Source organism: Dreissena polymorpha, chromosome 2 (genome assembly GCF_020536995.1).
Source record: "Dreissena polymorpha isolate Duluth1 chromosome 2, UMN_Dpol_1.0, whole genome shotgun sequence".
Taxonomy (NCBI): Eukaryota; Metazoa; Mollusca; class Bivalvia; order Myida; family Dreissenidae; genus Dreissena; species Dreissena polymorpha.
This window is the reverse complement of record NC_068356.1, coordinates 38,280,994-38,294,685: the sequence shown is the minus strand read 5'-3', so window position 1 is coordinate 38,294,685 and position 13,692 is coordinate 38,280,994.

Sequence of the window (13,692 nt, the reverse complement as noted above, 5' to 3'; positions counted from 1 at the left end):
CAGGACTTCTTGTTATCACTTATTGTTTTTAATTTGTTTTATTCAACATCTCAACGTTATAAGACTCCGTAAAAATAGATTAATTTATTAAAATTAACGTTTAAAGATACATTCACAACTCAAACATATTTTTATGTAACTATATGTATTAAATAAATATATAAAGCGACATGTCGTAGTGTTTTTTGCAGCAGTCTATTATATATAATTGCTTCTCGTTAATTTTGTGACTTTTCTGAGCTGTTTTAAGTTTACCATTTTGGTGAGCATGTAGGTAAAACGCAAATAAGAAGTATATATCATGTTACAAGTCCAAAATATAGCTTATTATGTAGAGCTAATACAATTATAATTAGACTGTGCTTTGAAATGGAATACGTAACATTTTAATACAGTTTCATAATATTCATACCAAACAGTATCGTTGTGATGTTTCAATTTAGTCCATTCCATTCCATTATTTCTGTTACGCCCTGTTGCTGCCGCTTGCATGTTATCTTTTTGGGAGGCATTCAGTGTATGACAATACAAGAGGCTGTGGGCGCAATGTTCAATCGTAGTTTGTTCCTACCCGTCCATACCAGTCCGTCGCAATTCCCACTGCTTCATAGCGGACCGTTCTAGTTCGTACTTACCCGTACTAGACCGTAGCGGATCCGTAGTAAGAACGTACTGATTCGCGTAGCATCGTACTTAATCGTACCAGTCCGTAGCGGATTCGTAGTTTGATCGTACCGATTCGTGGCGCTCCGTACTAAATCGCGTCGATCAGTAGCTGTCCGTACCTTTTCTTGTTCGCTTCCAACATTTTGATGGAATATTCGTTGTGCTCCGTACTGAAATCGTAGCGGCCTACGACTTTTGAAAATTTCGTAGTCATTCGTAGCCGATTGAATCGTAGCTCATTCGTAGCTCTGATTCGTGACAGTGTGACTGAGGCATAAGCCATGGCAATGTATACAATATAGCTTTAATAAAAATCCTCTTACATTAAATCAATCACTTAAGAGATTATAAAAATGGCAAAATTCTTTGCTATGATGGATTTACTTCTTTAAAGGGTTTTGGGAAAAAAGGAACTTATCTTCATAGAAGCTTATGATATGAATAAGAAAATAAACTTTTTCTTACACAGAGCTGTTTATAACAACTTGAATCCCAAATGATAATGAACCTGACATTCTTTTTAGAAATGGAGACCAACAACGAAACTTATTACTATATAAAAACTAGCATTTTGAGCCATTGCAAAGTAGTAAAGGTACACCTGCAATATTCAATATCATCTGATAAAACCGGTGTTTTTTTATCAGGACGCTATATTGACGACGGTAAACGGTTATTATATGACACCATGAGTTAAACGCAACACAAAAAAACATCATGGACTTGTCATGACGGTTGACTTTTGATTCAATTTCATTTGAATGAATTGAGAAAACACTTGTGATTTGTAATTTTGGACCTAGCTTTAAGAAATTGATTTGCATTTGTTTAATAAACAAAACAATATCCGTTCAACTTCACGTTTTTTGTTGGATAGCTTTTCCATAGGAGGCGGCTGTAAACAATAAAAACCTCATTGTAAATTCTACTCTTTGTGTATCATTACGAGAACGCTGTTTTCCGATGACAAAAAGATAATAAATCCTGCTTGAGTTCTTTAATTTGAATGTTCTCAACAAAGATAATCACGATTTAGTGTTGGTTTAAATATAGCTGAAATAAAGAGCTGAAATAAAGCTCACATTAAAATGCAAACCTTGTGTGAATCAATAATCAATTTATTCCTTTCTTAACATAAAACTATTTTTATCCCTTTAGACTACCTCCATTCCCAAAGTTTTGTTTGTGGGATTATGTATTTATTATATTATATTTTGCGTTTTCTATGTCGAAGCCTTTTATTATAAGTGTATATCGGTTCAAACAGAATAACCTTAACGCTTACTACAAAACAGTCATAAAACATGTTTATACTAGAACGTATACATAACACGCATGTGTATTTGCTATAGCCTAACGTATCATTTGACGAATCAATAACCGATAAATGTGATCTATATAAACATGTAAATAATTACTCTGAAGGGGTCGTCGATAATCATGCGAACCCATGTGAAACGCAACCTGAGCCTGCACACTTTAAAAAAACAATATATATTTTACACACATTCGTACATCGTTTTTCATGATATTATTTACACTTTTAGTATTGATTTTCACTTAAACAGAGCTTATATGCAAATCGATGATCTTTGTGTGTGTTCTTCCAAAATTTGTAAGAATCTGCATTATCTGATTTCCTGTTACTCACTGTCTCGGAAATATTGGACGGGACGAGGAAATTGAACGGAAACAAAAAATGCAAGTTATTCAGGAAAACATTTTTCGGATGGTTTACTCGTCCAGAACAGTAGACATTAATTATTATTATCCGACAGTAAACGACTACATTAATGTTATGCGTTTGATAGAGTATATAATTGTTAAATTTTAAGAAATAACAGATTTAACTCGAACGGAAAATACTGTTAAACTGTATAATACCGTTATCCACTATCATTATCTGTTATTTCGTACGGACAAACATTATTAATATAAAAGTTGAATTTATAAATCATTTCCGCCTTTCTCATAGAAGCCATACGAAACAAACTTAATTAATAAATAGATGAACCTACACCATTTTAGAAATCTCATTCGTTGGTACAAACACCAATTTTATACACCAATGATTGTTTTGATAAAAATAATAACGGTTTATAAGTTATTTAATTTTGAAAGGATTGTATATGTGCCAGATTTGTTTGTAACCACTTATTAATTGTATTGCCAAATCTAACGTATTCCTTAGTACGTCTATTATTCCAAAGGCAATGCGTTTAAATACGTTTAGTCATCCTCTTTCTTAGTTAAAACCTATTTATTTTAGCTCGATTGCATCGAAAGCCTAAGGCTTATATAAACGCCCTCGAGTCCGTTTCCTAGGCCTAGAACCAGTACTTTGGTGTCTTTGGGGAAGATCTAAAGAACGCTCGCACGATGGGGATCGAACCCGTGACCTCCCGGTCGCTAGGCGGACACCATATCCATTACACCACAGCGACCTCATCCCCTTTCTTCTATTGTTATAAGGGTTGTGAGGAACATCTATTTACAAGTCAGAATACTTAAAGGTGGAAGGCCAACAGCGATACACCCATAACTCTTCGAAGAAAGAATGGAAAGACACGAAATACCAATCAACATAACAATGGCATAATACACTAATTTTTTTGATGAATTAAATACATTGATATATTTTGTAAAGCCGTTTACATGGACGATATAAATCGATACAGAAGTGGAAAAAATGTTTTTATTTCCTGTTAGACCGCTATGCATCCCGAGATATTTTATTAAAATTGATACGGCACCCATCTCGCTATTAGAGAAGCTTACGTCTTAATATTATTCTAATAAAATAGTATTCAAATGTTGCCAGATCGATATTTTGTAATAAAATTAGGAATCTGATAAGAAATTCCATTGTATTATCAGGAGTGATCAATCTAGTCAGTGCACCAAGACTATTGTTCTTGTCAACTTTGTCGGCCAACGACTTTAATCACTAACAATATACGATGATTAGATAAATTGATCAAATTATTTGAGTGAGAGACATGTATACAAAAAGTAACCATTCCGAACAAAAACAAACAACACTTGTCTCAATAAATGTTATATTTTTTGGCGAAGTCTAAGTGACATGTATCCATAAAAAGAAAGCTAATGCTAGTGCCCGTTATGTTCCATTTAAAAAACAAACACGATATTGAATCACAGAGACTTTGCTGATCATATAAACTTTGTTATCAGCTGTATCATATTTGATTACAAAAGCTTTACGAAACGTAAAAATCATAAGCTGCGTTTTGTTTATTGTACCCTTATTCGCCAATATTAATGGTCACATGATGTTGCCAGGTTAGCATGTTAGAGACGAAAAAAATATTTATAAAAATATTCACATGCATAAACATCAGTAGAAAAGAACTATTCTTTGGCAATATTGTGATATGATTTGTTATAAAGGGTACCTTAAATTGGTCATTTAGTAAGAGGAGACAACACAACAAAACATATTACATTTATTAATTCATATGTCTAGACGAAAATGTCATATATAAGAATGGTCACATGAATGCTCACATAAAATGGATATACATTGTATAAGGTCTTGGAGATGTTTGTGGTTATAAATATACGTTTGTAAATGAACCATTGATTATGTCACAAACATTGTTGAACATTTGTTAACCGAATACAAAGATATATATTTTCTGTCACCCTAGCTAGTTTCCAATTAACACCTGCAACTGAAACGCCACCTTTGTAAGAATATTACTTGTAACATGCTTCCCAGTGCAAGCTTACAAAACAGCATTTAAATTTAACTGTATTGTTTACTGCCCGTATAGAATATAACAGTGAAAGGTTAATACTTGAACAATTACGAGACGTTTTGTTTAATTCGCTTGCATATAAATACCATTGTTTATTGATAGTTCCGTCTTGATTGTCCATGATTACGACTCAACTGCAATACGTGGGTTTTAATGAAAGTTTAAAACAAAAACACACACAAACGCACACTTTTCTACTCGTTTGGAAATTACTTCAGAATAGACTAAGACTAATAGACTAGTGTTGTCTCGATTACTGTTCTCAGGACCGTATATTTCAAAGAACGTGTCATTCACACGTTTACGTACAATCATGTTTTTCGACTTTATTGAACTTTATTTTAAAATAGTTTTGTATCCCAGCCCGTGCAACATTCATTTTACAAATTTTTGTTATAGTCCCTAAAGCATCTCTTATCGAATACACGCGTGGTGTTAATAATGACTTTTGCAATCAAATTCCTTTTTTCCCCAATATAACAGTGACAACCGAGGATATGAGGAGATCATGGGAAAGCAAGGGTTAGGCGAGATGAACGACAACGGGGAGAGATTTGCCGACCTTTGCGCCACAAGTAACCTGGTCATCGGAGGAAGTGTTTACCATCACAGAAGGATAAACAAGGCAACTTGGGTGTCACCAGACCTGTCAACGGAGAACCAGATTGACAACTTGTGCATTGCAAAGTTTCGTCGCTCTCTTCAGGATGTACGTGTCAAACGAGGAGCAGACGTGGCTTCGGACTATCATCTCCTTGTTGCCCGATTGAAAACTTAATCTGAAGAAGAGTTGGACAGCGCCAACGGTACAACACTGCCACTCTGAAAGACATCTGGAAGCAAGAACAGTTCAAGGTCACTCTCTCCAACAAGTCCAAGGTCCTAGTGGAGCTGCTTAAAGAAACACGATAGAGCAGAAGTGGCAGAACGTGAAAGAAGCTGTGACTTCAACATGCCAAGAAGTACTAGGCTCCAAGTCTTACACCAACAAGGAGTGGATATCAGCAGAGACGCTTCAGAAAGTTGCGGAAAGACGAGAAAAGAAGGCAATTGTAAACAACAGCAGAACACGAGCCGCAAAAGTGAAAGCACAAGAAGAATACACCGAAGAAAATAGTGAAGTCAAGCGAAGTATTAGAGAAGACAAGAGGAACTACCTAGAGACGCTTGCTACAGAAGCGAAAGAGGCAGCCTATCAGAACAGAACTAAAATTCTGTATTCCATCACCAAGAGATTAGCAGGAAAGTTTGCCAAGCCAGAGAGGCCAGTAAGGGACAAGAATGGAGGAGTAAAACCAAATGATGAAGGGCAGAATAAGAGGTAGATTGAGCACTTCCAGGAGCTACTCAACAGGCCAGCCCCTGTGAACCCACTGGAGATTCTGCCAGCTACAAACGATCTGCCAATCAAATGCTGCACTCCCACAAAGGAAGAGATCAGCAGCGTCATCAAGCAATTTAAGAACGGCAAATCTGCAGGACTTCACAGTATACCGCCATAAGCGCGTAAGGCTGACGTGGAGACCAGTGTGGAGCTACTACACCCGCTCTTCAGCAAGATATGGGAAGCAGAAGAAATCCCAACATAGTGGAAACAGGGTTACCTCATTAAGCTTCACAAGAAAGGCGACCTCAGTTCCTGCTCCAAATTCCGAGGAATCACACTGTTGTCCATCCCATGGAAGGTGTTGAATCGCATCCTGCTGAACCGAATGAAAGACGCAGTAGACCCGTATCTCCGTGACCAACAAGCAGGAGAGATCGTGCACGGATCAGATCGCAACCCTGCGCATCATTCTGGAACAATCCCTGGAGTGGGATTCGCCGTTGTATGTCAACTTTATTGACTATTAAAAGGCGTTCGACAGCGTTGACCGGGAGTCCCTCTTCCCTTCTGAGGCACTGCGGAGTGACAGAAAAGATCATCAACATAATCAGGAAGTCTTATGAGGGAATGACCTGCAGAAAAGTTCATAGCAGACAGCTAACAGATGCCTTTGAAGTGAGAACTGCTGTGAGGCAAGGCTGTTTACTCTCACGTTTCCTGTTAGCGCTGGCCATAGACTGGGTAATAAAGACATCAACGGAGCAGATGCGGAATGGAATTTAGTGGATACTCTGGGAACAGCTGGAAGACCTCGACTTTGCCGATGTTTTGGCTCTTCTCTCCCACACCCAACAACATATGCAGGAAAAGACAAACATGGTAGCGGACAACTCAGCTAGACTGGGCCCCACCATCAACAGACGGAAGAGCAAGGTGTTCGGGACCAACGCATCCAACAACACACCCATCTCAGTCCAAGGCGAGGCGCTGGACGAGGTGGACAGCTTCACCTATCTCGGCAGCATTCTGGACAACCAGGGAGGAACGGATGCAGATGTCAGAACCCGCATTGGCAAAGCACGAGCAGCCTTCCATCAGCTGAAGAACAACTGGGGATCCAGCGCAATTGCCATCAACAACAAGATTAGGCTATTCAATACCATCGTAAAGCCGCTACTCCTTTATGGAGCAAAAACCTGGAGAACAACTGTCACCACCATAAAGAAAATACAGTTCTTCGTCAACACATGCCTCAGGAAGATCCTCATGATCCGCTGGCCAGACAAGATCTCCAACGAAGAATTATGGAGAAGAAGAAACCAGCAGCCAGTTGAAGAAGACATCCTTCAGAGACGTTGGATGTGGATAGGCCACACTCTTTGCAAGCCTGCATCCAATACGACAAGGCAATCCCTCACATGGAACCCACAAGGGAAAAGGAAGAGAGGGCGGCATAGAAACATATGGCGCCGTGACCTGGATGCAGATGCTAAGCAGATGGGCCAAACATGGGGGCAGCTGGAGAGAATCGCCCATAACCGAAACGCCTGGAGAAAGCTGGTTGGCGGCCTAGGTCCCAGATGGGACCAAAGGCGAAGATGAGATGATTAACAGTTGCAAATAAATACGGTTCACATGAGACATCTCAGCGACTTTGGGAATTGTTTGCAAAAGCTAGGGGTAAGTTTAGGGGTAATGTACAACGCTGACAAACTACAACAATAATTTCGTTAGCGTAAATTAGTATTTTTAAGACAACACATAGCCCGGTTAAAATTGTTATTGACATATAATTACTTTAACTTAGACTACAAAATCGACGATGGACTTCAAAACAGTGTGCAGTGCAGTTGTTATTGTCCCTAAGGTATCTCTTATCGAATAACCGCGCGATATTAATAATGACTTTTGCAATCAAATTCCTTTTTTCCCAATGTAACAGTCGACTACAAAAATCGACGATGGACTTCAAAACAGTGTGCAGTGCAGTTGTCGGTTTGCAAAACGGCGCAGTGGCCGTGCTAGAAATTAAGGAGCGAAAAACTGGCTTCGTGTTAATAATCCGTAAAATGAACGGTTGCTATGGCAACTGTTGATTTTATGGCAGTTTTCATGTGCTGTCTTATGCCTAGTTTGTTAGAAAACGTAGCGTAATATAATAACATTGAAGTGAAATGCCGAATTTAAAACGTTAAAGTTTTTGTTAATGAATTCTCCTTAACAGGTTCATAGCAAAATCGATGAATGGTAACTTAAAAAATGCAAAAAAAAGATATTACGCATTGAAGACAATGCTCCACAATTCCTTGTAAATGTATTCAAGAACGTGCTTTTAAAGATGAGATGTTTCGCGGTTTATATCAGTAAAAACTTATTGCAAGAAATTGCTGCTTCACTAGTAAAAAAGGCCCTGTACCAAGAATACATGAAAGCAGAAACAAACTGCCATATAGGCTAGTCAATCTACCCCAAAATGGGTGTCAACCTAGAACTAATTGCAAATGTTTTGAAATTTAGTTTTTCTGTTACTACTATATGTCGACAAATACCCATTAAAAGTCCTGAAGTTTTGCAGTTGCGGATTTTTGAAATATTTACGTCAAAAAACATAAGGTACAGGATTTCTAAAATATGTAAAAAAGCATTTCATTCGCCATGTTTATCGTGAATATTTAGTTTGCATTTATTGCATCAAAACGAATCTAGTATTAAGTAATAGTTAACATATGTTTAAATCAATTTGAATGTTTTTTATCACATGATAGTATTTACGAGGACTACATTTTCAAGTAATATTACCCCACCCACTAATGTTTTTCCATACAAGAACCAGTACAAATGTGTGCACAATGAAATTTATTGCACTATTTCGAATGTTTGCTTTTCTGTTATGTGTATTCACCTACAATTAATCATCGAAATTCTTCGACTTTTGCAGTGGCAGATTTTGAAAAGGTGCCATTGGCATACATGGTAGTTGTGGTTTCTCTTTATATACAAAATCCTATAACGGGACTGTACCTAAATATGCATTAAAATGAAGTTTGCTATGAATGCTTCACGACAAATAATAAAAAATGGTTAAAACAAGCTGTTCAATCAATTTGAAGAGTTTCTAACACTAGAAAATACTTACAATTACTAAAATTAGAGGTAATATTACCCCACCCACTAATGCCAATCCAAGGTAGTTGCTAAAGAACGTAATTGTTTCTCAGGTATATCTTCCAAACTCTTATAAGGACCAAGTCTTGTAAAGTCTTTTCGGCGTGAAATATGGACCAAGTCAACTGAAGATACTGTCATATTTGTTGCATGGTGTTTACTCGCAAGGTGAATTCCTCCGCAACCTTTCTCACTTAGTTTAGAAAACGGTCTGTCATCCCGAATCGGCTCGTGGCATAATGGTCAGCTCAAATGCGTATCCATCTGCAAAAATTGCATATATCTACTGTTCTTATTCTTTTTATGCATAGTATTACTATATACCAAAATATTTTATTATTTCCGGTTCATAGAAATGAATAATTTATTACAGCATAACATATGACCTTTACTAAAACAATGAACATACACGACATTTATGAATATTTGATTATACGAATTGCATCATGCAAATGGTTTTATTTATGATATCATAAAATTATGCAATTTGGCTTCCGTAGAATCCCATTTTTGTTTTATCGTGTAGCAATGTTTTTCTTTTAATTTAGTAGTAGTTAATAAAATATAGGAATATTCTGCACATATTATTTATTTTTCATGACAAACTATCGAGATTTCAACAAAAATGTGTGTGTGCTTTCTGAAAATAAACTATAAACTAAAAATAAATTAATTAATAAATTATAAACTAAACTAAAACTATAACTAGAATAAATTTACAATGACGTAGGCGTAAATATTTTGGTGCAGTCCTGTCATTTACACACAATTATTGACATAGCTGGACTATTTTTGTGATAAATCCTGTAATTTAGTATACATGTTTTCATTTTTGTTAAACACAATAAACGACTACTACTTACATTTAATGGTCGCTAAAGGCTGCTCTGTAACATGTTGACATATCTAACAAATTGATCGCACGGGCGCCGCCATTACATATTTTGTGACGTCACATTAAAAAAAAGTGACGACACATTCTATACATAGATGGTGACGTCACTACGTTATTGTCACCTCTATACTAAGATTCATCACATTCCCCTGGTTTGGGGAATTATGCTTTCGCCAAGGTATTTCTGCGTAGGAATTTAATTGTTAATAATGAAAGAAAAATCGTTTTTTTATTGTTTGTTTAAAACGGAATTTTGTTTGAAGAAATGTTATTTAATTATGCTTAAATGTGCTTAAATGTGATTTTAAATCTCTATTAAGACTGATAGCGATTATCAGAAGCACGATTACCTGACCTACTTTCGCTTTCACTTTTCACTCGTAAAAGAAGTGCTACCCACAATTCCTTTCGCGTGAGTACACAGGTCAGTAAGACCGGTGTGTACACATTGAGTGACGACATACATTGTCTGCTGGTATGGTAGCAAAGATGGGCCATAACTTAAGTTTGAAAAAAAAAATCCCAATTTAAGCATTACTTTTTCCTTTATTACAAAATCAACATTTCAGGACTATGTAGGACAAACATATGTTAGGTAGTACTTTCACATGGTATACTTAAAAATTATTTTACAATTAGTTCAAGGTCAAATGCTTCGTTGACTGGACTTATGTAAAACTAAACCGTGGAAAAATAAAGTTTATGTGTTAAAGTTAATTAAACCTTTGCAATGCACTACCATTTCCTGGCAGGCTGGCATATATGAGAAAAATATGGTTTATTATTGCCTTAAGATAAAACTAAGTTTTACATGTTTAAGGACTTGAAAGAGTTATTTACGGACTCTCATGTTGGATCATTTCACGGCACACGAAGTACATTCTGCACTGTATGGAATGTCTTGTGTTCAGCATCATTATTGGTAAACCAAACCCTTACTTTTAATTAAAGAAAACACAGAACTACTTCATATACTTTCTTCATCATTACAAAGAGAATTATATAGAAGAGAGCGACAAAATGCTTTTCTAACATGCTTCGCACTAACAGTAATGGAAGATTAATTGAAATGTATAATTAAGTTGAATGTAATTGATTTTTGCTAATTTTGGTGGATTTTACAATTTTAAGCCTGAAATCAGTAATGAGATTTGTTTGAAAACCAATGCAAACATGTTTGAAATAACTTACAAATACAATAGCACAATATCACTTCATTCATTAAAACTCTAACAGAAATAAGGTTAATTAATGTCGTTAAATGCATTTAAACAATAATTGTGATAACTTTTTCTACTGATTTATAGACATTTTCACATTCACCCAATATGCGAGCCATGTTCATTGATTTGGAATTGTTGAATTGCAGTTTTTATTATGTGCACAAAGTTTGTATTTCTTATCACTATCTTGAGGTAAACTTACAATAATTAGTGTAGAAAAGCTATCCCCAAATTAGATTTAACCTGCGAATTTTGATCGTAATTAAAGATTACTTCCCATTCTCCAAAGCCTTATAAAACCATGCATTGTTATGTTCATAATTATTATTTAAAGAAATCAATTTGCACGGTCATTCTTCAATAAAAATTACTTTATTTACGCTATGTACATATTGAATTGATGTACTTATAAAACACGTAACCAGTAACTGAACACTCGTTTATTTATGTTTTACATGCATTTCAGGTTGATCCAATCTATTTCAGAACGCCTAGAAAGATGGAAGTGTTTGGTATTAATTCTGAAGGAACAAATAAGGTAAGCATTTGTAATTCGTGTCAATTTATTAAATAAAACAACATATTCATTTTCAATTAATAGAAGAAATAAAATGTAAGTTTGAAGGTGATCAAGTTGAAGAAAATTCTATTATTTTTTATATTCTTTATTCAATTAAAGAAAAGCAAGTCTTCTACAGTCAACACTGTAGACAGCTACATTTTATGAATACAGATATAATGTTATTAACACTAATTTGGTCCATCCACTTTGGTTCCTCGTTAACACAAGTTTACATCGAAAAGCAATGCTTTCCAGTAAACTTGAAAACAAAAACAGGTCGACGATCACAGAGATATTCGTATAACCAATCAGCGTAAATGTTTACGAGACAGCTTCGTCAATACTTGTGAATGATAATATTGAATAGATTAAAATCATAGTCGAAACGTGTGTAATTTTGCAAGATAAAAAAATAAACACGTATAATTGAATCACATGACCGTTACATCGAATGCAACTCAATGATCTTTCGTTTAACTTATTCGCTAGATTTGGTATAGTTCATGATTGTTGAATATATATTACTTGTATCACGAACACATATCAAATCCGTGCCAAACCCTTTCCAATACCAATTACTTTTATTTCAGATGCAATTTATACTGTCAATTCTCTCAGGGATGACAGTTTGAGATTGTTATCGTCATAAGCGGTGCATAAACGATAGGCGATCTGTAAAGTTCAAACATCACTGTCAGAATAATTATCTCTTTACTATCATACTTTATTTTAGGCATCACATTTTTAAAGTGCACAACGGAATACGATACCTCTTCTGCTCCCTTGTGCCAGAATCGGAAGAATCAACATTACTAGTGCTAGATTCCAAGTAGGATTTCCGAATAACGTAATATTCTAAACAGCATATGTTTAAAAAAAACTATTTGCAATTTCTTTTTATAACCCGGATGTATCCAACTTTGAAATTATTCAACATTTAGCATATACAAGCACTATCCCATTCGATATTCAAATGTACAAAATAAAAATTTTAAGTTTTATCAAAAGATGATCAACCTAATTAAAGTACTTGGTTGTATATTTTACATTCTAACATTCTGACACACAAAACACACTGCCTTGGAATGGTCGTGGGGATTAAAACCGGTTTCCAGACAACGAAACCTCACGTTAAGCCTAGAATAATTTACTCAATATGTACAAAGAAACATTTGTTCACAAGCATTATATAAATTAAGGAATTTCAAAGATAACATCATCTGCTAATCAGTTTAAATTAATTGTATAGCCGTGTAATAGGGATTGTACTTGCGCCATTGAAAATATAACCTGAAAATGAATGTAACTTAGCGTTGATTTAACATACCATTGCTTATTCATTTTCTGCAACACGTAATATCAAGTTTGCTTATGTCTAGTTTTTAATCCAAAGTTTTATTTTAATAAATTACTCCACAATAACTGTGACCACCTGCCACTTTGGGTAATAATGATAACCCATATACTCGTAACAAGCAAGAAACCGTTTATTTATTTCCAATAATAAATCAATATAGTTATAAAAGTTTATTAAGATAAGAGTGGAATGAGACGTCCTGAAAATACACTAAACAACATTAATTTATTAAAACATGTGTGGTTCCCCTCAAGACGATATGATTATACACATACAACAAGAATTAAAGCACTATAATTAATATTAAAACAAGTTAAAACAATAAATCATCTCGACAAGCTGCATCATACAATGATACTAACATACATCATAATCAAATACATACAAAAGATTCACTTATACCAGTTTACTAACTGCATATTTGCTACTCACGATCCTTCTGTTTATTAATGTCTGGTGGGGTTAGCTCTGGAAGCTGAAATATGAATTATTGCAAAGTGAAAGTTGATAATGCAGGACATCGTATTATTTACCGGTAGCCCGTTCGTTTGAGTAAAGAAATAAAAGAATAGAAGACAGAATCGCGAATTATACACACAAATACAAAGGAAATAGTACCTCTTAATGCTCTAACTTACTTATCATAATCTGATTTCAATTAACATGATTTCTGTTTACACCTCCAAATACGTTCTATGAAAGTTGACCAACGAAT